We start from the raw sequence: 307 nt of genomic DNA, 5'->3' as shown, positions 1-307 counted from the left end.
GCATTTTCTTGTCTCTTGTGCTGTGAACCTTGGGTGACTTGTTCTGTATCTTATGTATTTAAAACCTGGTTCACATTTTTTAAGTATAAATTGTATACACAAACATACATCTTACTGGATTTGCAGTGTCAATCGGTTCAACTTTCTGCTTGTATTATATATACAGGGCAATCTGAAAGGTCTAAACAGATGCAGTGAAGTTGAATCCCTCCTGCCCATAAACCAGTGAGTGACTCAACAAATCTAGAGGCTATGGCCTCTCTGAGCACATCATCTATGTTTTCATCTAGCTCACTATAAATTTTAA

The sequence above is a fragment of the Notamacropus eugenii genome, chromosome 3 (assembly GCF_028372415.1).
Source record: "Notamacropus eugenii isolate mMacEug1 chromosome 3, mMacEug1.pri_v2, whole genome shotgun sequence".
In the NCBI taxonomy this organism is placed as follows: domain Eukaryota; kingdom Metazoa; phylum Chordata; class Mammalia; order Diprotodontia; family Macropodidae; genus Notamacropus; species Notamacropus eugenii.
Note: the sequence above shows the minus strand (reverse complement) of the source record.